This window comes from Rhagoletis zephyria, unplaced genomic scaffold, assembly GCF_001687245.7.
Source record: "Rhagoletis zephyria isolate East Lansing unplaced genomic scaffold, Rhagoletis_zephyria_1.1 Rzeph_scaffold_00200, whole genome shotgun sequence".
Lineage (NCBI taxonomy): Eukaryota > Metazoa > Arthropoda > Insecta > Diptera > Tephritidae > Rhagoletis > Rhagoletis zephyria.
This window is the reverse complement of record NW_016157284.1, coordinates 46,586-70,931: the sequence shown is the minus strand read 5'-3', so window position 1 is coordinate 70,931 and position 24,346 is coordinate 46,586. Positions and strand designations below refer to the sequence as shown.

At 33.9% G+C, this 24,346-nt stretch overlaps 1 protein-coding gene and 1 long non-coding RNA gene across 2 annotated transcripts in view; both read right to left on the bottom strand.

Moving 5' to 3' along the window:
* The window catches only part of stac (C2 and C2B_Munc13-like domain-containing protein staccato), a 251,953-nt gene that overhangs the window by 201,543 nt on the left and 26,064 nt on the right, over positions 1 to 24,346 (bottom strand). The window lies entirely within an intron of this gene.
* Positions 14,268 to 24,346, bottom strand: part of LOC108358071 (uncharacterized) — a 15,264-nt gene continuing 5,185 nt past the window's right edge. The window contains exons 2-3 of the long non-coding RNA XR_001846707.1: positions 20,889 to 20,896; positions 14,268 to 14,348 (exon numbers count right to left, since the gene is read on the bottom strand). This is a non-coding gene — a long non-coding RNA (uncharacterized LOC108358071). The remainder of the gene's footprint in view (positions 14,349 to 20,888; positions 20,897 to 24,346) is intronic.

Sequence of the window (24,346 nt, the reverse complement as noted above, 5' to 3'; positions counted from 1 at the left end):
ACACAATATTAGACGAGCATGTGCTGCAAATCGTACGATTTGAAATCGATGCGATTTGCAAAATATTTTTGAATATAAGTAATGCAAGTAATAAATATTTCAAATAAAAACTGATAGAAACAGAAAAGGACGTCATGTTCTTCCATTTAGAGTCAAATTTTTTCCGTTTTGTTAAGAATTCTCCAAAATGAATTTTGTAAATGGCACCGATTTCAAATCGTACGATCTGCAGCACATGCCCGATTGAAATTTATTGATTTGATGTGTTTACCATTTTATTAATGCAATTTTCTTTCTTTTCAGACTATAAATTACAAGCACAGCGTCATCAACGGTGATTGCAAAGAGAACTACTGCAATCGCGCCGCCGATACTATTCTCCGATTACGGGCCATTGCCCTTGCGGCTCTCGTTTGTCTTGACCAATTTCTTTTAACTTTAGGCATTTTTAAACACTTCGCACTATTCTGTTATTTTAAAGATTTTTTTATTTAGTAACGAAATTCCACTTTGTATAAGCCAAAAAAAACTCAGCCTTTAACGCACTTGCTATTTTATCAACATCGCGCTAACAATGTGTCGAATTCCCATGAAGCCCAACAAGTAGACATACATATGTACATCATTGATTTGCTGTTGTTTGTGCATGCCACTAAAGCGTTGGAAAAATGGAATTCGGCTAGACAGAGGCAGGATTCCCATAAAAAACAGGGCTAAATTACATTACCATATCAATTCTAATTTGAACATACTTATGTACATATGTATGCATGTTTTGAAGTCTAACTCAATTGATTGAATGTTGATCTGTTGAACTAACATAGTTGAGTTTTGTTTTGTGCAGAATTTGCAAGAAGCGAAACAGACGCTGCTTGTACATAAATTTCGCTCTACGCGCAGCGCTCAGCCTTTAACGCACTTGTTAATTTATCAAGTTCGCGAAAACAATGTACCGAATTCCTATGAAGCCCAACAAATAGACATTTGTACATACTTATGTACATCATTGATTTGCTGTTGTTTGTGCATGACACTACAGCATTGAATTCGGCTAGACAGAGGCAGGATTCCCATAAAAAGCAGTGCTAAATTTCTTTACAATATCAATTCTAATTTGAACATACTTATGTACATATGTATGCATGTACAGTATATTTTGCTTTGCTGCCTTTATGCTTAAGTGCACATTTAAGATACCTACCCCAAAATACGCATCTGAGACATTATTTTTAACATTTATAAGGAAACTGCTCCGATAGATGCATTCAACATACCTGCACATTGGCGATAGCTGCCTTAAAGATTGTGCAACTAGTATCAATTATCAAAGAAAGTATTACGTTTACCTGCACTGGCCTACAATTACCTAATTTTACAAGCTTTTATTTATTTTACTCATATCGCAGAAGAACGTAAATGGCTATAAATTTTTCTAGTTATATAGATAATAAGATACCATTCGAAAAGAAATTTCGCTTGCATTATTCTCTCCGTGATAAGTGCTTCTCCATTATTTGGTTTCATAGGGATTCGGATACCTTCCTCATTGAAGTAGTAAAAAAAATTCGCTTAAGTGCCTTTTTCGGTTAGGTGCACAAGTTTTTCGTGCAAGGAAGGATGTGCAGCTAAGCAAAATATACTGTATTAAAATCTAATCGGATTGATTGAATGTTGATCTGTTGAACTAACATTGTTGAGTTTTTTTTCTGCAGAATTTGCATGAAGCGAAACATACATTTCTTTGCGTTATTTATTCTGCATGCTACTACAGCGATGTAAAATTAGGTTTCTGCTGCGCAGCGGCAACTTATGAAATAAAGGAAATGCTGAAGATCACTGCATGTATGTATGCCACACCAAGAGGTTACAGTGAGCATGTGCCGATATTGCAGCAAGCAGCATTTTGAAGTAAAAAAAAAAAAAAAACATTTGCCAAACGAAATACACGATGTACAGTATTTGTTTGTTTTGAACGCAGCGCTGCTTGTACATACATAAATTTAGCTTTGGGCGCAGCGCTGCTTGTAAATAAATTTCGCTTTGCGCACGCCTGAAGCTGGCAAAGGTTTTTTTTTTATTTTTGTGCTGTGCTAGCTGATTATAAAAAGAGAAGAGAATAGAGAGAAATATGTATGTGATTTGTTGATGCTCTCTAAACAAAAACGCGTGAATGGCAAACGGTCTAGCAATGCGTGGTACTGTTGATCAACTTAATACTTTAATTAAACATACTTATTATTAAAATTTCATTTTAAAAATACCACTATGTCCTACTGTGGTAGAAATATGTCATTTTTAAACTTGAATCATAGAAATTGACCCAGTATATCGGCCGTTTTGCTCTCACGTTTTTTTGGGCTTTAATATTATATATGGTATAGATTATACTATTTAATGAGTTTTGGAAAGAAAAATTTACGAGTGGCCTACAGATATCAATTCTTATGAGAAAAAAAAAGATTATAAAAAAGTTTAAATTTGAAGTATTTCAATTCAATGAAATTTAAAGTTCTAAAAAAATCCAAATAGAAATTCCTCAAATATAAAAAAATTAAGATAAATTAAAATTAATAAAAAATAGCAAAAGAAATTATAGTAGTGCGGAACGGTTGAAAATGGCATGAAAAAATTATCATAAATTGGTCCACTCTGCTGCCTTCGTCGCCCGTAGATGCACCTCGTCGCCCACCACAAGGTCCAGAAATGTCCTTGTAGACCTTATTTTTCTTCCAGTCACGTGGAACCTCAATCAGACCGGGTCCTTTTGGTTAAGCCGGCAACACTTCCAGGTGTGTAACTCGTTTCCTTTCCTAGCGAGTCGGTTCTCGTTGATTTCGCCTATCCTCTCCCAACTGCCTTCTAACGCGCTTTCGATGAGCTCTGAGCCTGTCGCCGAGCTATGACTCTCCCGCTCAGCGCGGATTTATACCTGTCCTTTGCGCACCAAGTTTTAGTTCTGGTCTAAATTCCAACCTTATGTACTTCACATATGTTCATGTACGGACATGGCGGTACATCGATAGGTCTGCATGTATCCTCACGTTCTATAACCGGTGGGACTTTGCCCGCGCAAACCTCATGCTAGCTCCGCTACCTGCCAGCAATACCTGCAACCGAATTTCACATACATATGTAAATACGCGTGTACATAAGTTCCTCCAAATGGACAAGTGTACATAGGACATGTTATATGCATACGCATATGCCGCTACGATCTACCTATATGGACACATACATACATCTGTTAATGTTTGATGAAACGACTTATCTCGATTTATGTCTCTTTCAAAATAACCTTTCAATACCTCACCAACTAATGATTCATACGCGTGGTTTAAAATGCCCCTTCAAACTAGGCCTTATACACCATTTTTTATTTTTAGAAATTTATGAACTCTCAACCCTATCTAAAGTCATTTAAGTCGCTTCTGTCAAAATTTAACATTGTGCGTGCAGACCTACATTTGTCGCACTTGCCGGCAATTATGTAGATATGTGCTCACGTATATTATTACGATAAAAAGAAGTTTAACATTTGTTCCATAGCTATCTGATGCCGGGAATGCTGGTTTGGGCTAGAGAATTCTCGACCGCTATTAATACCGCTGTAGCCACGATCACCTCTATATATAATATATATATATATATATAAATTTATTTATTTTATATATATATAACTGGGAAGTTTTCCGCGGCGCGCACTTTTATAACTTTAAGCTTCCGATGGTAACTTAACTCTGATTTTGCCTGGCCTTCGAAGCCCCCAGCTAAGTCATCCGCCTTTGGATGTGTGACTCGGCTCCTCGGTCAGAATCGTTTCGCGGTGATTTCGTTAGCGCCTCCTTCTTTCCCCAACTAACGCTAATCATTTCATTTGCACTTTCACTCATGTTTAGACTCACACCTGCTTACTTAACAGAGGGCTGTTACAGACTCGCACCCGTCGATGGTGCCTGCACTATGGAACGCGTACGTAAGAGGATCTTATAACACAGCCTGACCTGTTTTCTTTCCCTGGCTTCCAATGTGTGGGCCCGACCCACGACCCTCTGCCAGGCTATTGTTGTATCGCCTTCTCTATTCTCGGCCTATGGTCATACAGTTAATACATTTTCGGGTCAGTTCGCCATCGATTTCCTCTTGGTAAATGCGTTCTGGACGTGACCAAGGGTGGTCTCCCAAATCAGCCGCGAATAAGGTTATAGCGTTTTGTTTCCCCGAAATAATGTTGCATTTATTCTGCCCTGCGCCAGGGCTGTCAAGTCTCCGTGTTCTTTTATCAGCATCTTCACATGCATATTGCGTGCTCTTTCTTTAAAATGTTGCACTCTGACAATGTTGCCACATAAGACGGTAACATTGTTTTTGAGAAAAGAAAACGCCATTAGTCATTTTAAATTTTATATCTTTGTTCGTCGACATTATAGGACATGCCATCAATGCAGGCTATTGTTGCAGAACAAAACGCCGCAACCACTGCTGTGGTAAATATGTACCAGCAGTACTGCCCTCCGCCGTCGGTGCAATGATTTCGATAGCTGAACCAACGCCATATCCTGGGCATTCCCACAACTTGCCGACACCAGCTATTATACCACGTGTGAATGCAACAGCGGCTAAATTTGGTTATTTACAGCGCAATAGTGCCATGTCATTAGCAAAAACACTAAAGGCTGTTGATTGAGATAATTTGTTTATTTTTCCAACTGTTGTTTTTTTTGTAATTTGTATCACCTTGAACTTTATGAAACTTAATTATTGCTATTCATAATAAAAAACATTTTCATTTCAGTGGCACTGTCCATCGGCAAACCAACTGAGGCTCCGTTGTCATCCATAATCGGAACATAAGTCATAATCGCACGAACTAATCAAGGCAAATCGGACTACGGTGGATTCTGTGATAGCCATAAATATGTATTCTCCTTTGACACGATGTTGGAGAATCGCGGCAACACAGCCGAATATCCACTCTATGCTTTTACGTGCATTTGCTAAATTTCTCGCACCTAGCTAAAGTGCTCGTTCCGGTCGTTCTGGTTACGTAGACCCGACTGTACTCCCTTTTTCAGAAGCGGTTAAAAAATTAGTACGTATTTACTAAAAAAAATATCAAGATACATATTTAAAGCTTTTAAGGAAAAACTTCCAACTAAAGTTGAAATTCCGGAGTGGAGGAATACATACAAAGTACCTGTTACAAAATACATATACATTTAGTATGTTTAAGATCAGGTGTACATGCCTCTTTATTGAAAATGTTATATAATAAATAAAAATATGTTCTGATGAAGAGATGTTTTAAAATATCGGGATTAGAGTTACTGCAGCAATAATACCACTAAGTTTTTCAAATAAAGCTTTTGAAAAGCTAGTTAAATGGCAAAAAGAATCGAAGTTTTCGTTTAACGATTCATCAAGTTTTGCAAGAAACTCAATGAATCCAGAACGACATTTTACTATAACCGAACCACTTTTTGCCAAGTTTTAACGTATTATATTTGTTGTTATTGAACTTTTGTTATATTTTTAAATAAAAATATAGTTCGTTCTTTAACAAAGCCCGTGGAAATCCATGTTTCCAAATTTGAGCAGCCCACTTGCAAAGGCGCTATGCAAATTTTTTTAGATTTTTAGTTTTTGGTGAGTAACGTACCAGTATTTAAAATAGTTTCACGTTTACTATCAATACAGTACAAAATCTTTATATTTTCTGAAAAAATAGTATACAATTTTAACTACTATTGCAAAAGTCGCTATAATACTGATTTATACACTTTCAAAAGTCTCCATCTTCTGATGAACTTAGAAAACTGCAAGAAAACGTGGTAGTTTCGGTGCCTAGTGGAAGGCGTCGTAAAAAAGAAGCGGACCAATCTTCATGGAAGAGCGAACGCGAAAAGCAAAAAGAAAGATAGCTATGTATAAGTTACTGTTTCAAAACTCGCTATATTCAATTTTTATATATAAAATTTGCAAAAACTACCACATTGCCATATTGTTTTTTAATGTAATTAGGCTCTTGTTTATCCAAATCTTCAGACAATAAAGAGAAATATACAATTTGGATGTTACTTGTTGTTGTAGACGTTTTTTAAATTATGGCTCACTATTATAAAATTAGATAACGCTGTTTGCAAGTGGACTACTCATTTGTGCAATATTAAAAAAATATCAACAAACTTTCGTACAAATTTCGAACTTTTTAAATTTAAAAAAACCAATCGAAATTTTTAGCCGTTTGAAACGTGTACTTTATTCTACTAGAATTCAATGGGGTACAAAACTGCATACTCAGAATTTAATTAAAAAACTCGAAATTTTCACGCAAATTTGTGAATTTTTTTTTAATTGCATAAATTTTTAAGGCAGTGTCACTCACATACACTGTACATTTGTACAGATTTGAAAATTTTTATTATGGGCTATTGGTAAAAAAAGTGGGACATTTTGTTTTGCATTCAAAAGATTGGTAAAATACAGCGATGTTCTATTGAAAAACTTCAATAAATTAATTTTCGTGGTTGGGATAGTGAAAAATATTTTGGGTGTTCAAACAATTGGGATATGATTTACACCAAATTTTAGGAAATACCCAATCGTGTGACTCTGCCTTTAAACTTGTATTTATACGGATGAACTATAAAATTTAAATATTAACAAAATTAAATAACAACAAAAAGATTATTTTAAAACTTGTCAAAATTCGGTGCGGCTATAATTTTTTCGACTACTGTACATAAGTTGCCTATGATTACTCGGCCGTGCTATCATAGTAGCACAATGCCACTCATATTTGACTTACAAACAAACTACGGGCAGGAAGTTCAAGATTTCAACCCTGTTTTTTTAATTTTATTTTTAACAATATTTTTCTTTTAATCAAAATATGTTGAAACAAAAGTGAAACTAAACAAGTAAGAAAGTCTAAGTTCGGGCGGAGCCGAACATTAAATACCCGGCGCACGCATTAAATATATGTTTGTCACCTTACCGAAAGCTACCACTACATGGTAAGCCGGACGCCCCGGCAATTTTGAGCACATTAGAGTCCTTAGATTTCGAAATTTTGAAGTATCAAGCAGTTTTGAAATTTACCGTTATATGAAAAGCGGCCTCAATTTTAGTTTTGCTTTTATGTGGCAAGCAAAATAACCATACCGAGTTTGGAACAAATTGGTAGAACGGTTACCGAGATACATATATGTGATCATAAGTGGGCGGTGCCACGCCCATTTTCCAAAAGCGTATTTCTTGGTTAAGAACTGTTGCAAGCATCAATTTTGAATAAATTAGCTTTAATATTTACTGATCTATCGAAGATTTTGTATTTCTCTAAATTAGCGTTATATGGGATGTGGGCGTGGTTATTGTCCGATTTTAAAAATTTTCGGCCATTTGGTATATAGTGCGAAGGCCAACAACTGTGCCAAGTTTGGAAGAAATGTTTGGAAGAAATTGGTGCAGCGGTTACCAAGATATAACCATAAGTGGGCGTGGCTACGCCCATTTTCCGAAAATTTATAATATTCTTATTTCTTGTCTAAAACTTATTGTAAATATCAATTTTGAGTGAATAATCTCCAGTAGTTACTAAAATATCGCAGTTTTTGTATTTCTGAAAATTACCGTTATATGGGAAGTGGGCGTGGTTACAGTCCGATTTCGCCCATTTTCAATACCGACCTACCTTGGATAAGTAGAAACGTACATAGCAAATTTCGTTGAGATACCTCAATTTTTGCTCGAGTTGTCGTGTACACGGACTGACGGACAGACGGACGGACAGACAGACATGGCTTAAACGATTTCTCTATTCATTCTGATCATTTATGTATACATTTCTCTATGTCTATCTCGATTCGTTTGGCTGTTACAAACAACCGTTATGTGAACAAAATTAATATACCCTTGTGCACAAGTGCGCTCGNACCACTACATGGTAAGCCGGACGCCCCGGCAATTTTGAGCACATTAGAGTCCTTAGATTTCGAAATTTTGAAGTATCAAGCAGTTTTGAAATTTACCGTTATATGAAAAGCGGCCTCAATTTTAGTTTTGCTTTTATGTGGCAAGCAAAATAACCATACCGAGTTTGGAACAAATTGGTAGAACGGTTACCGAGATACATATATGTGATCATAAGTGGGCGGTGCCACGCCCATTTTCCAAAAGCGTATTTCTTGGTTAAGAACTGTTGCAAGCATCAATTTTGAATAAATTAGCTTTAATATTTACTGATCTATCGAAGATTTTGTATTTCTCTAAATTAGCGTTATATGGGATGTGGGCGTGGTTATTGTCCGATTTTAAAAATTTTCGGCCATTTGGTATATAGTGCGAAGGCCAACAACTGTGCCAAGTTTGGAAGAAATGTTTGGAAGAAATTGGTGCAGCGGTTACCAAGATATAACCATAAGTGGGCGTGGCTACGCCCATTTTCCGAAAATTTATAATATTCTTATTTCTTGTCTAAAACTTATTGTAAATATCAATTTTGAGTGAATAATCTCCAGTAGTTACTAAAATATCGCAGTTTTTGTATTTCTGAAAATTACCGTTATATGGGAAGTGGGCGTGGTTACAGTCCGATTTCGCCCATTTTCAATACCGACCTACCTTGGATAAGTAGAAACGTACATAGCAAATTTCGTTGAGATACCTCAATTTTTGCTCGAGTTGTCGTGTACACGGACTGACGGACAGACGGACGGACAGACAGACATGGCTTAAACGATTTCTCTATTCATTCTGATCATTTATGTATACATTTGTCTATATCTATCTCGATTCGTTTGGCTGTTACAAACAACCGTTATGTGAACAAAATTAATATACCCTTGTGCACAAGTGCGCTCGAGTATAAACAAATTTTGCCAATACGATGCGATATGCGATACGATATGAATGCGACATCGGCATGCTGAGTACGTGGGAATTGGTAGGAAGCGATGAAAACTATGCACACTTGCACGATAGCGGCACCGCTGCGCATAATATCGCATGCGTATCGCACGTGCGACACCGCTGCGATATAATATTGCATGCGTATCGCACGTGCGACACGGTTTTCTGAAGGTGAGATTAGCATTGCATGGTATTTTTTGCAATAAGCATGACCATTTCACAGGCGGGAGCATTTTCCTCAATTTTTTTAGTCGAATTTATAAAAACACCCATGTTTATGAAACTATACACACAAAAAAACGACTGTACAACAGACATGACTAGTTTGGCATGGAGAAATATAGCGTCTGAGGTCAAGGACACCTTGTTTTCACATCTTAAAAAAAAATTTAAAGAATCCAATAATTTTAAATCGATTTATTTTTGCTTTTGAATACCAACAAAGATTTAGTGTTTGTTTAAATATTAATGCTTAACTATTTTGTTTCAAATATTCAAATAATTAGTAATCAGTGTAATTAGAAACAATTAAGAAATAATCATCTCATTTACCAATAAAAGAAGAAATCAGAAATAATAACAAATACTAAAAAATTATGTATGTATATAGGTATTTATTTTTGATTATTCGTTATATTTTTAAATATATGTTTTTTCTTGAGTGTTATTTTCTTATATTTAAGGAGTTTTTAAATTAAAGAGAGAAAGTAGGTACAAATTTCTGTGCTCTATTACACAATGCTACAAAAAAATAATGAAGTAAAAATACCTGGTAGGTCATGTTATTTTTCAGGTAAGTTTTGCCGAGTGAAGTAAGAATCGAGATACGAAATTTTTGTCAAACACCCACACAATCTTGATTTACTGTTAAAAACTGGTTTTCCGTACTTATAAGCTTGTAACTCAGTTTACTATAAACCGAGTTTAGGCCTTTCGAATGATATATGTATATAAACTTTTAGAAAACTTAAGAGATCTGTGTGTATTTTTTGTGTTAATTTTTCGCCTTTTTTTCAAATTTGGCAAAGTTTTCACGCAATATTTTGTAAAGCAACTATACTACCTGATTTGATGCAATATTAACATTTGATATATAGTGATTTTTACTTTAAAAAATCGGGGGAAATCTGACTAAGTTATTCAACCTTTCATGAGAAAAATAATATTTTTGGCTATATAACTCAAAAATTTTTGCTTAACCTTTTTTTAATTCAGCTTTCACCGATTTCTCCTTGTAGTGAACGCAATATTATGAGATAATTTGAAATGAAAATTTAAATATCTCATTTAATTTTTAGCTGACTTTGTATAAATAAACATCAGTTTTACCCGATATTAAACATACTTTTCTCTTAAATTTTTTTTAAGTTTATAGATATAAATATAGACCCATCATTCGAAAGGTCGAAACTCGGTTGAGATGCAACTCATTTACAAGCTTATAAGGGCACAAATGTTTGTGTAGCTATCACAAAATGGTATCGCGTATCGCGTCGCTCTAATGTGCACTGCGCGCATTTCATATCGCATCGCGTATCGTATCGCATATCGTATCGCTCTAATGTGCACCGTGCCTAAACATTTCAACGCTTGCTGACGACACAGCAATAGTTCAGACCCTAAAAAGGCTTCTCACAAGCTGCAAGGATTTTTTAAAAAGTTGGAGCTATGGCTGGGTTTTTAAAGGAGAAATGTTAACGAGAGCAAGAGTATTCAAACAACATTGACTTTGAAAAAAGGAACTTGTCCACCACTAAAAATAAACAGCAAGGCAATAAAAAGATAGTGTCACGTATCTTGGCATGACACTAGATAGAAGTTACCTGGAAAAAGCATATGGAAAACAAAATTTCTCAAGCGAAACTGAAATAAGCAAGCCTTCGATGGGTAATAGGACACAAATCTAAATTAAAGCTAGATACCAAGATCTTGCTTTTTAATATGATGATGAAGGCATGTTGGGAAACAGCGTGTAATTCCATTTTGAACAGACAACAAAGACTGCAGTCTAGAGTCTAGAGCTGTAAAACTATCGATACTATCCAAGAATGATAGAATACAAGATTGCGCCGATTGCAGTAGAATTCAGGAGAGTAATTTTAGCCTGACGTCATCGTAGAGTTGACAACTGAGAGCGGCGAGAACAAGCTGTCCAAATGTCCAATATTTGTAAACAAGTTTTAAGTTAGTTCAGAAAAATGTGCAAGTTGCGTGGCTTTTGATACGAAAAAGAATATATATTTAATTAAATCAAATATTTCATGGTGGAATTAAAAATGGACGCAGAAATGTAAGAGTCAGTTAATATATTCTGGTAGGTATACTATTTTGTGGCAAAAACAGCGTTTACAATTGTGTTTGCATATGTCATAAAAAATGGATCCGATTGACGAGTTCCTCAGCGTTTTTGTCTATAAAACGAACGGCGAGGTGGAGAAGTCTTGTTCATGCCTCCTTGAATATGAAATCCGGTCGTTCTATGCAGTTGCCTAAGCACTTTCACCCGGTTGTCTCAGTAGCTGTTTGAGTAACTGTCTGGTGTTGTGCACAGGTTAGCATTGCAGAAGGGCATTCATTAGTAGCAAAATATGCATACGTATGCACATATTTGCATACTTTTTCTGTTCAACTATATTCCAATATTTTTAAAATAGCTTTGTAGAGGAAGTGGAACTGATATTATATCAAACACCCACTACACATAAAATCCAATTATGGTAAGTATAATTTAGTNTCCACAGATATATCATCAAACACCCACTACACATAAAATCCAATTATGGTAAGTATAATTTAGTAAGTTTGCGCACTCAGCCAGTGCTTGTAATATATAAGTATCCCCTTTGCAGTTCATCAACACAATCGGTTGTATTTAGAGATGTTGAAGTAATCACTGGAACCTAATTTTAGTCAATGCACACATTGCGCAAGGAGCATGTTCACGTTTGGTATGATTTGCGGGCCACAGGCGTCAAAACTAGTACATCTAAGGTAGATATTAGTTTGAACGGTGATCTTATTAATGCCTCCATGTACGCAGTGCTATGTCAAACACGCAGCTATGAGAATGAAGAGTTTCTTTCGTTGAAATCGGCTTGTAAACCAGAAATAGCTTACTTATGCCGAAGGCTGTTATGATTCATATTACACCTTGCAACCTGGAAATCTTTGTAGTAGTGCTATTATCACTAGCACACGTTTTTACTGCGCACATTACTATTTAAAACAAATTGGTGGAAATATTAAAGTATTCAATAAAACGCTTGAAATTTCTTTACTTGCTGATTGCACACACACAAGGATATTTACCAACAATAGTAAGTAAATAAACTGCTGTCATCTCTACTGTGACGTCAGCAAAACAGCTGATTCTGTCAAATTCACTGAGAGCCGATTAACGGTATTGCCATCGGCGTCACCTTCTGTATTATCTCCACCGTGGATACTATCGAATGGTTATATTTTTTTTGCCTCCCTTTTATTAGCTCGGGATGTAACTATGTAATATTGATGCGCCTAAAAGATGCAGCGATTTCTATTCTCAAGTTACATACCTGATGACAGTACGAATAGAAATTTTAATAGCGAGGTTTTAGTTTTTTAAACTATAATTTTATTATTGCACTATCGAATGGTCGTTGGCCATCGTTTGAGGAAATATATATATTTAGGGAGTTCACAAGTCGTGCTATTTGTCATATTTGCTCGTTTGTACTATTTTTTTAGAACAGTTGTAAAATGAAACTTGTGAGCATCCCATACTTTTTCGTGTGCTATTGTACAATATTTTAACAATAAAATTATTAAAACAGCTTTAGAAAGTTTATAATGCCCAGAAGAAGCGAGAAAATCAAATTAATGGCTGCGATTTGCGAGAAGTACGCGCAGGACGCAATGATGGAAGGAAGTGAGTCGTCAAATAAGTCATTTATTAGTTTTTTAAATTTATTTGGTGCATTTTTGTTAGGCGATGAAGATGAGGAGGAAGAGATCGATGAAACTTTTAGGTTGAATATGCCTGTGTTGTTGGCAAATCGCCGAAGTGTCCATCTAGGAGTTCCGAAAGCAAACAATTTGGATCTGAATGTGTTACAACCTCAAATAGGCGGTTTTCTAAAAGAAAATCAATTAGGGACTTCTCTTCCGACACTGTCCACATATGGATTGGTTTTCCCCGGACACGCTTAGTTTTGCACTGAATTAAAAAAGATCTTTAATAAGTTAAATATGTAATAAATTAAAGATAACTTACTCCATTGCCATGATATGACTCCATTTTTTTATTTAAAATTTGAATATTTTATTGTACTCAAACAAGGAAAAATGTAAATAAATAGAAATGTCTGATCCAATAGCACTCACAAATAGCAAAGTAAACATATTTTTCCAAGTTGTATTGTAATACAACAATTTTACTTGTAAAGCAAAAACAACACTTTTAAAACTTTTCTAAAAAAATAGTATAAAAGAGCAAATATGACAAATAGCACGACTTGTGAACTCCCTAATTGTTTATATTATATGTACTACCTAGTATAAATTTTTAAATTTTTGGAAATGGGAATTTGGCTACTTTGATTTGCTTACACATCACTATTTTTTTACCTACTACCGGATTTTACGCGGTTCAAGTAATGAATTTAATTCTACTTTCTAGTGTAAGAGAGGGGTTGAGAAGAAAAAAGAACATATCCGTCTGTACCGTCAAGTGGTTTCAAGTTTCTTGCTTTGCTTTTGACACTTTCGCAAATGGAAAACACAAAAGAAAATGCTTTAAAGTAGAGTCCGACCGATTAAACGGCATCGGCATGGCCGTTTTTGGCCGATTCTTTTTACTTTTTCCGCAATTTTAACAAATGTTAATCAAAATTATAAACTGTTTAGTCAGATTTTTTAAAATTTTTTTGAGTAAGCAGATTTTTAAATTTTAGTACAATAAAGTACAAGTTTGAAGTAGCTAGGTAACTGCCGAACCAGAATGGTGAGGCTGTGGTATGTAGCAAGAGCTGTCAAGTGTAAATGCTGTTTAGTGTAAATGCACTAAACTGCCCACAATATGTAGCTGTGATTATGGTGTATTTTTTCGGATGTAGCTAGCGAATGGCTCTGGTACTGCATTCTGTTCAGTAAGTGATGATTTTTGATAATTTTTTGTTCACGCATTTTCTTCCAAACAAAGTATATTCGAAAAAAAATGTTTGTATGGAGAAAATCCGCAACACCTTCCACAAAAAACATTTACGAAAATCAATAGTAAGTCCTAGTTACTTAAAATTTCCACTCCATTAAAATAAAATTGAATAGGCTAAAAAACTGCATACTCAGAATGTTTAAAAGAAAAAGTTTGAAATTTTTACTAGCATAAATAAGTGAATAGATTCTAGAATGATTATTTGTTTTGTAATGTTATTTTTTATATTTTTCTTTCGTTATTATAAAAACTCATGGTGAAATAAATATAAGGTGATGTCACTTACATAACCTCACTCTTTCTGCATGCCAATTGCAGCCATGCATTTTGGGGTAGTAGAAAAAGGGCGAAAAGATTAGGATTATTTTTACTACTTTTTGGGTAATATTTCCAATACATACATATATCAGTGGACCCCACACTAGTTAAATGAAGCTTGCATCAATAAAATATTTTTTCTGTAAACCAGTGTAATTACAGTTTAATTTTTTCGCTCAAAAGAAATTATTATTACTTATTCAGTTATATTTTTCTACCTTAAAATTATTATTTGTAAAACTTCAAGGCCACACGGTCGCAGCACACACATATGATGATGGTTAGTACTTAAAAAATAAGGACTATTTTCCGTCTTTCATTTATTCATATTAAAACAAATTAAATTATACCATTCTCTTTATTTAATTTTTAAACAACTAAAAATGACATATTAGCCCGTATGGAATTTTATTTGTATTTTTTCCTTAAGTTCGGAAGTACATGTATATGCGTACTTAGTTTTTAAATATCTCAACTTTAAAGGGAATTTTATTACGACCTTTATTTTCGTTAACATTTTAAAATTGAATTTCTGAATTCTATCAGTTATATTATAAAATAATTATGCGTTTAAATTGTTCGACCAAAGTGCATTATCGTATGTATAGTATATATTTTATCAAAAATTTACTTACAAAATCGCAATTATTGAAAATTATAGCTCTAATTTTCCAATGAATTTTAAACGAAAAGTCAAAGAAAAAGCGACACAAAGAAACAGTTACTACGTTTATACGTTAGCTATTTGCAAATAAAAATTATTTGCAAATACCTAACTCACTGTTTATTGGATGGTGAAAAATTCTTTTTTAATATTGCCTGATTATAAAAAGGCAATAATATGACCATAGAAAAAGAAAATAAAGTTAAAAATGGCAACGTCTTGATTATTAAAAGGCAATAAGAAGACCATCGAAAAAGAAAATAAACCTAAGAATGGCGGCGTCTTGCACTTATTTGCAAATAATACCACTAATCAATCCTTATTTGCGTGATTTAGTTATTTGCAAAGCGTTTGCAGCGTTTATACGGCAAAGTTTACCATTTTGTAAATTGTTATTTACAAATAAGACGTGCGTATAAACGTAGTAAGTGATACATACGCATAATTTTTTTACAAAATTGTCTGCTCCATTTTTTGTTCCATTTTGCCAAGAAATGAAATTGGGATGAATAGAGTAGGCATTACTGTAACGCTGGTATGCCGAAATTGTCAAAATTACAACAACCACCCCCTAAGTGACAACACCTTATTATAATTTCACCATGATAAAAACTTATCAGTAACATTTGTTCTTGAATTAATTTATAGGTATTTTTTTTTAAGGAACTGGCATCGGCATCGGCCGATTCTTTGCTCTAAGACCGATTAATCGGCATCGGCCAAAAATTGGGAATCAGTCGGACTGTCTATATAACAATTAGCTAATTCTTCAGGAACTAAACAAAACCGAAAAAGTTTCGTCAATGCAGTTTAAAATTATCCGATACTATCGATAGTTTCAATGCAAACCATCAAAAACATCGAATGGGATGACTGTCAATAGTTTAACAGCTCTAATGCACCGTGGTACATAAAATATACGAATATCCACACAGATCTTAATATAAATACGGTGCTCAAGGACATAAGAAAGCTAAGCACCAGTTACTCAACACGGTTAATAAACCGCCCAAAACGACTAGCGAGACGACAACGACTGAGATATCAACCGATCTGGGCGGAGTTGTTGTAGCCTCTAGAACAACTAGCGAGAGATCTTCTTAGCGCGATATATGCAAGAAGATGCGCAATGTAATAAATTTGGATATCAGAAATATATCAATTTCGGATTTGAAACTCGTCCTTTCCGACCGAAAACAGCCCACTGGGCTGCAGTTGCTTAAATGTAAAGAAATGAAGGCCCGGCGTGGAATGTAGTCTTTTCCACCCGTCCAGGTAGTGTGGCTCTTCAGACCGCCTTCTCAGCATGATATCTAGCGATCCCGCTTCTCGGTATCTTGTCTATTCCGACAGCCGCAACAACTTTAATAAATATATATGCAAAAAAATGAAAATTCTAAGCATTGCCGCAGAAATTTTAAATATGATAGTTTGTAAGAATTGAAAACTTATTTTTAGTTTCGAAAGAAAGATTCAATAAATAAGTACGTATACAAAAAAANACGAACATTTTTAAACGATAATCAAATATAAAGTATTAATTTTTACTATGCATTATTTCCCTCAGTGTAGAGTACCGGAAATTGATATAGAGATATATGAAATAATTCCATACTCATGGAGAAAAATGGGCGGTATTGTAAACAAGGGCGTGGCACCTCCCATCTTCTATCTATATATCTGTGTTCATAAGCAATAACTGCCTAAGTCGACTTAAGAAAGAATTGAGTTATATATAATGTGACTAACTATTTCATAGCTCAAAGAAGTACAGAAACTGAAAACCCTACATAGTATGAAAGTAATTAGAAAATGTTAACAGCAGAATATACAGAAACGGTAACATTGTACAAATTCAGCAAATAAATTTTATTAATTAAAAATCTATACTAATTATTATTCTAAGATAAGGCGCTTATTCCTAGCGATTTATTTATCGCACAGAGACAAGTCATGTATCAAATTAAAGTGCTCGATCTGAAACTTTGCATGAACATTTCAGATTTAAAAATCATTAGACCACTTTTTAAATATTTCCATGCAAAAGTTTTTAAAGTTTTACATTAAGTAAAGCATTGCTACCAGGGTTGCCACTTTGGTAAATTGTTACTAAAATTGGTATAAAAAATTTAGGTTGGTAAAAAGGTAATTTTTTTTTATATTTTTGAAGATTTTTGTTAAAGTATTTTGTTCCCGCTTTATTTTTCGTAGCTATCTTTTTATTATAAATTTCATTCCAAAGGTGTAGTCTACTTTATTGCATTAAGTTTCGAAAGCTTTAAGGCACAGTTTTTATGTATACGCACATTTATGCATAGCGATAAAAAGCGAACATTTCGTACTCTTTTCAAAACTTATTTTACTGGAGTAGTGAGAAATTTTTGATTGCTTAAATATTATAAGGAAATAAAAAGAAAAAACGGACACTATTATGCACTATGATTGTTCACAAAAAAAATTAAAAAAGCCAACGCCAGTTTTTATAAAAGGCAATTGTTAAACGAGAAAAAAACAAAAATGACCGGCGGAAAACAAATTTTTAAAAACCATCGGAAAATATTAGCTGGTCATTGTAACTTATGAGGCATTTCATGTCACCGCGGGCACCTCTGTGCGCGACCTCTAAGGATTTGGATGAAAGTTGAAGAGATTGAAGGCCTAGGCTTGAAGGTTAATATACGTGCAGCATATTTTGCCGATATGACGTAGGGTTGCCTATTTACACTGGACTTAAATTTTAAGAAAACGTCATACATACCTTTCTTTAAAGTGCTGTATCTTGGAAACCTTTTAACGCAACTTAATGAAAATAATGTATTTCTTCCGTCTTATTATGGGCCTTAATTGTACATTGTGCAATGTTTTTGTTATTTTATGGGCTTATTACAATTATATTCAACAATTTTTATTGAGCTCGAGGCCGTTTTTTAATGAAAACTTATTGTGGAAAAGCAACAATAATTTGAAAAAATGGTAGAAGTGATAGCTATTTCGGAAATCACCATATTTCCTCATCAGACTTCTTTCAGTAGGATTCGAACCGACGATCCCACTGACTCAGCCAGTTGCCTACGCACTGTGCTAAGTTCGCCTTTATAATTCTTGTTGCTTATATCCAATATTTCACTTGCTAAGCCAACTACAATTAAGCGCAGCTATTCCGCTGCAATTCACTTGATCGTGTGGTTGTTGGTTTTTGTTAATATTTTCTATTATTAGAATGTTTAATTTTTAGGTGGGCTCATCCTTAAGTTATTTGTTTTTGTTATTTTATGGCCTTATAACAATTATATTCAACAATTTTTATTGAGCTCGAGGCCGTTTTTTAATGAAAACTTATTGCGGAAAAGCAACAATAATTTGAAAAAATGGTAGAAGTGATAGCTATTTCGGAAATCACCATATTTCCTCATCAGACTTCTTTCAGTAGGATTCGAACCGACGATCCCACTGACTCAGCCAGTTGCCTACGCACTGTGCTATACTGTCAACTTTAAGTACCCAAATGGGCGTAATGGGCCACTTATGCGTTTGGACCCTAGATCGTCTAACGCTAGAGCAATATGATAAATAGACATTGAAATTTTATGAAATTGTATATTTTTTAAAGAGGAAGGGTGTGTAAAAAACAAAAACAATATGAATAAATCATATTAACTTTACTAAAGGTTTGAAATCATGAAAATCCATTCCAGGAAATGGCAGAATTAAACATTTTGAGAGACTAGCAGCTAGAGCAAGTCTTCAACTCCTGCTGTTACAACAAATTCGTACCCCCGAATCCCTCTTCCAATGGGATGCCTGTAAAAAATAACTGCAACTAACTTTCCTGTGGACTTTATTTCGACTATGACTACGTGCCAATTACTTTAGTCCTATTTTACGCTAGTTTAAAAGGTTAAATAGCATCAAGTTAGGGAACTTCATATCCTTATTTAACGAATCTTTAAATCAATAAATAATTTTTATACCCGAGCGCACTTGTGCACAAGGGTATTATAACTTTGTTCACATAACGGTTGTTTGTAACAGGCAAAACGAATCGAGATAGATATAGACAAATGTATACATAAATGATCAGAATGAAAAGAGAAATCGATTAAGCGGTGACTGTCTGTCCGTCCGTCCATCCGTCCGTCTGTGCACATGATAACTCGAGTAAAAATATCTTAACGAAACTTGGTACGTGCACTTCTTTTGGGCATAGGACGGACGCTATTGAAAATGGGCGAAATCGGACAATAACCACGCCTACCTCCCATATAACGGTAATTTTCAGAAATACGAAAACTGCGATACCTTAGTAACTACTGAAGATAATTCACTCAAAATTGATATTTACAATGATTGTTAGACGACAAATAAGAATATTAAAATTTTTTGGAAAATGGGCACGTCCACTTATGGTTACATGTATATATCTTGGTAACCGCTGCACCGATTTCTTCCAAACTTGGCGCAGTTGTTAGCCCTGGCACAGCATATCAAACGGCCGAAAATTTTTAAAATCGGACAATAACCACGCCCACATCCCATATAACGGTAATTTCGAGAAATACAAAATCTTCGATAAATCAGTAAATATTGAAGCTAATTTATTCAAAATTGATGGTTGCAACAATTCTTTACCAAGAAATACGTTTATGACAAAATTTTGGAAAATGGGCGTAGCACCGCCCACTTGTGATCACATATATGTATCTCGCTAACCGTTCTAGCAATTTGTACCAAGCTCGGTATGGTTATTGTGCTTGCCACATAAAAGCAAACCGTTGAAAATTGTTGAAATCGGACTAAAATTGAGGCCGCTTTTCATATAACGGTAAATTTCAGATATGCTTGAAATTTCAATATTTCGAAATTTAAGGACGCTAATTTACTTAAAATGTATACACCCCGGCTTATCATGTAGCGGTAGCTTTCGGAAAGGTGGAAAACATATATTTAATACTTGCGCCGGGTATTTAATGTTCGGCTCCGCCCGAACTTAGACTTTCTTACTTGTTTTCTTTTTAGTCCTTATTGTAATAAAAGCGTGTTGTTGGTTTTTTAAGTTATAATTTTATTACTCATTAGGTTTATTTTTTTTACACACCTTTCCTTTTTCTTGTTTTAATAAAAGGACTAACCTTGAAGCTATCATTGGAGGTCTAATATTCTTTTGCAATGAGTGTTGTTCATGTTAATGTTGATGTTTCGGTTTCATTACAAAAGAATATTTTTTGATTTACTTCAGGATTTTTCCGTTTTTATGTCAGGTTTTAATTGAGCGTTTTTTTCTACAAAAAGATGAAAACACTTTAATACTTATTAATCATAAACTAAATTAAGAACATTTTAAAAACCGTAAAGCCCCTTTTCGGTCTATTATCGGACTCCGCTGGTACGTTGGGAACAATATTTTTGAACAATTTAATATATTTATTTTAAATTTTACATATGTATATGATTTTAAAATGCTGGAGAACTTAAAAAAATCACTGTTTTAAATAAATATGAGGTTATTTCAAATTTCTTTTGCGAGTTAGAGAAGGTCGAGAACACTCGCTAGACTTAAAAATTAAGATAAGTACAATAAGAGTCTATTTCGCGAGATGAAAATTGAGTCGAATGCGTCGTTCAACCTCAGCCTGGTGTAAGTAATCAAAAAACGTGAAGGATTAAGCAATTCCGTGTCCAAAAAATAACCACTGTACGACAGTTAATAAGGAAACGATTAATATGTTGCCCGGATAAGAAAATGTTTACTGTGGCATCGATACTGTCGTTTCTGAATATCCACAGGAGCAAGTAAGATTCGCCACCGACTTTTTAAACTCTCTAACACCTTTTAATTCTTCTTAACTGAGTAGCCATTTATAACGAAATTTGTTAGCTAGAGAAGTAAAGTGATTGAAAGTCATTATTTACATATGTGTTGATCTATGAGTACCTTTCTTAACTAAGATGACTAACCTTTTGAAATTTTTCGAAACAGTTAAAGAAATTTAAATTTAAAAGGAAGAACCAAGGCATATCAAACAGGTATTGGAGCAAAAACAACATTTATGTGTATTTTGTTGTTGCTTATCTAAACCAAAGAACGTATATGAATACTCATATACCTTCTCTGTCTAAAGTGTCAAAAACTGTTCTGATTTTGAGTAAAAATCAAACATTAGATTTGGAAAAAAATTGGTGCGACTTCCTCTCTTAGTAAATTTTGTTTGCGCAGTAATCAGCGCTTGTGCTGCAGAGTTAGGTGAACGTCCCAAACTTTGCTTTTCAATCGCTTGTTTTGTATGGGAAGAGGTTTCATGCATAAAGATTTTTATAATTTACATATATTTTTTATGAGAAGAAATTAAAAATACTTGACATTTTAGAGACCGGATAATTTGAAAAAAAAAAATTAAATAAGCTGCTGTACTGATACTACCTGTTCAATGTACCTTGGGTAGTATAAAGCATTGCAAAGAAGCACATTTCACTGTACTTCGAAGTACGAAGTACAACGGTTCAAAAAGAAGTACTGTACTTCCGAAAGAAGTACGGTTGGCCACAGTAGTTATATATGCTATCGTTTTCTGCAACTACTATTCCATGTGTATGCGAAACTCCAATCTCGTTAGCTAGGCTATTTCAAAAGTTATTGGTGAAAATATTTTGGTTTCCTCATAAAGTAACATTACAATCCAAATCGTTAAAGCGTTTTTTCTCGAATTTGGGTTTTTCGACTTGGGCGATTATTGCTCATGACCACAGATGTATAAAAATGTTGTGTTCGTTTGTAACAGGCCTCAAAACTGGAGAACGGCTAAATAGATCTGAATAATTTTTTTTTTGAACTGTTCGCTATAATACCAGGATCATTTACAATGCATTTGGATGGTTGCCACCTGTTTGAAAATTTTAAATTCAATTAAATTGATAAAACAAATGAAATATTACAATATACCCATATCAAATTAATGAGGTTTAAGAACGATTACTGTTGGAAATATTTTTAGTAGGGTTGCCACCTTTTTACAAATTTTAACTAAGTTACATTGATCAAATAAATTAAATATGACACCTGCCACCTACTTGAAAATTTTAGAATAAGGGTATCAAACTAAGAGGTTTGATAAAACAAATGATATATTGCGACATAGATATTAAATTAAAGAGATTTAAGAGAGATAACTGAAGGAAATATTTTTGAGAATTGCCATCTATTTGAAAATTTTAACTCAGTTAAATTGATAAAATAAATTAAATATTGCAATGTTTGTATCAAACTTTGTATTTTTAAGAATGCTTACAGCCGTCGGTATACCTGTTTGAAAATTTAACTAAATTTAATTGATAAAATAAACCACATATTACAATAAAGGTATAATTTTAAAGAGGCTTGAGAAAGATGACTATTGCAAATACTTTTGAAGAGGGTGGCCAGCTCTTTAAAATTTTTAATTTAGTTAAAGTAATTAAATAAATGAAACATAGCAACGTGGATATCAAACTAAAGAGTTTTAAGAAGATTTACAGCCGAAAATATTTTTGAGGAGGGCCACAACCTGTTTGCAAAATTTAACTTGGTAAATTGATAAAATAAAATGAAATGGTACTTTACATTACATTACATTATATGTTAATATTTTCAATAAGATTATCACCTACATATCTAAAAGTAAAGACTAAAATATCGAAACTAAATGAAAAATAACATAATTGGCTCCAAACGAATAGTGTTTGGAAAAGCTTTACTAGATAAATTTTTCTAAATGTTTCCACTCATCCAAAAGCCGCACAGTTCAAATGAAAAAAGAGTTTGCAACATCTCCTCAAACGAAGTGATCATATTATCAACGAAGAATTTGTATACAAATTACGCAATGAAAAAAAAATAATAAAAACTACTCATACAAATGAAAAAATAATCCCTAACATTACGAAACAGTTAACTTTTATTCATAAACAAACGGCGGGTCGCCATAGCGTACTACGTATATATTAGGGCATTCAATCCCGGGATTACGGCTTCGGGATCCCGATATTTTTACGGATTCATTTACATTAGGGATGCCCAAATCAGCACATATGTGTCGCGGGCGACTATGCGTGCAAAGCTTTGCACAGCGGTGCTAGGCAAGCGCGGAAGCAAAAAGTTATCGGAAGGGGAAAACGAAGTCAGCAGAATAGTGAGATTGTATGTGTGACAGTGATGGAAAATGAGTGTGCATTGTGCCATTTTCGGCCCTTGCGGAAGCAGCAGCACAATCGATTGATTTACGGCACTATTTTTGCGTAACTATATAACTATAAATATTTCTTTCGGATCCGCAATTAAAAATATTTTTTTTTTTACATTTAATCGTATGTGCTTAAACTGATAAATGATAAAAACATAGAAACGCAAGCAAAAGAATCTCGCTTCCACATTTTGCATATGCGCTTAACATTTTTGTTTAAACAAATTTGTCGAAATTTCATCTCTAAAGCAAATATTAAATATCATTTAATATATACTTTAGATTTAAATAATCATTTTTAGTGGTGGGCGAGTCCGAGATGTTTAAATGATCGAGATAGNGCCTTGTCAGAAAGTCCCACTAAGTTAAACTAAGTTTCATTAAGCTTAGAGTTTAACTTAAATTATACACAAATAAATTCTTAAATTATATTTCACATTTTTAAAAGTACACCCCGCGACAAAATGCTAAGGACACCTGGTTTGGGTTATTTATTATATTATTTATCATTGTCTAACAAAAACTATACAAGTAAAGCTTAATTTAAAATATTGAAATAAAAAACAGCAACGCAACACGCGCATTTTCATCCATATAAAATAAAATGAGAACATTCGTTATATGGAAGAAAGTGCAAAAAGAAAAATTCAAAAAATCAATGGTATTTTTTTGACACTTCAAACTTGCTCCTTATTATACTAGAATGAATAGGCTACAAAAATGTTAACCCAAAACATGTCTACAAATTCTGAACAAAAACTGTGATGAAACTTTGTTGATTTTTTTCAATCTTTCATGTTTGGATTTATTTGCAAGGTTTTCGTTTGACAATGCGCTACTATTTTGCCAAAGATGAAAACAATAATGTAATACACTATATAGGTCAGCTCATATTAATGAAAATAAATTACATAAAATGAGATCACTACCGATAAAATGGAAATCCTCAATGGAAATTGTTAATTTCAACGCATGGAATTTACATACATTTTTTTACTTTCAACCACCGAATTGCTCAATTACTTCTATTTCTGCAGGATCGCCATTAGGTAA